At 31.2% G+C, this 934-nt stretch overlaps 1 protein-coding gene across 2 annotated transcripts in view; it reads left to right on the top strand.

Moving 5' to 3' along the window:
- The window catches only part of LOC106817059 (probable ATP-dependent RNA helicase DDX11), a 23,577-nt gene that overhangs the window by 12,831 nt on the left and 9,812 nt on the right, over window positions 1-934 (top strand). The window lies entirely within an intron of this gene.

The following is a 934-nucleotide window of genomic DNA, read 5'->3' as shown; positions in this document are numbered from 1 at the left end:
ACATTATACGTTATATGTTACATTAATGGTACATGCACTAATGTAAAACATACACATTATATGTTATATGTTACATTAATGGTACATGCACTAATGTAAAACATACACATATGTTATATGTTACATTAATGGTACATGTGCTAATGTAAAACATACACATTATATGTTATATGTTACATTAATGATACATGCACTAATGTAAAACACACACCATTAATGTAACATATTAGCGCATGTATATAATGTGTATGTTTTACTGCATGTACCATTAATGTAACATATAACAATTATATGTTATATGTTACATTAATGGTACATGCACTAATGTAAAACATACACATTATATGTTATATGTTCTTACCAACAATGCGAAAATGTCTTATTCTACGCCTATGACGCAAGGATCGTTGCCAATAATGTATGTATAATATAAACTTATGTATCAAATGACCAGAATACATTACGAAAGCGTTGAAATCATGGAAATATATGTTGTAATAATAAATATAATAATATAATATAAAATAATGTAAATATAATAAATATAAATATACCATGTGTATATATTTCTATAATTGAATGGACACGCTTTAAAGTTTCTGACAGGCAATTTGATGCGCGCCAGTGCATAGACAGGAGCGTAGCACGTCATTATGCTTAGGTGTGACACATCAGGTCTTATACCTAGACTGCCATGAACGTTTTGTTATGATCAGCTGAGATATCCAGAGAATAACAACAACGCTAATTTGATATCACATGATTTTCAAGCTGTGAATCAATTATGTGAATCAAATCGCCAATCAATTACAGTAACGTATATACAAAACACGACAATACAAACGGACGTGCCACGGCACGAAAACGTGTGTGTGTGTGTGTGTGTGCGTGTGTGTATGTGTGTGAGTGTGTATGTGTGTGAGTGTGTATGTGT

Source organism: Priapulus caudatus, unplaced genomic scaffold, assembly GCF_000485595.1.
Source record: "Priapulus caudatus unplaced genomic scaffold, Priapulus_caudatus-5.0.1 Scaffold1580, whole genome shotgun sequence".
Classification (NCBI taxonomy): domain Eukaryota; kingdom Metazoa; phylum Priapulida; class Priapulimorpha; order Priapulimorphida; family Priapulidae; genus Priapulus; species Priapulus caudatus.
Note: the sequence above shows the minus strand (reverse complement) of the source record. Positions and strands in the feature narration are given on the sequence as shown.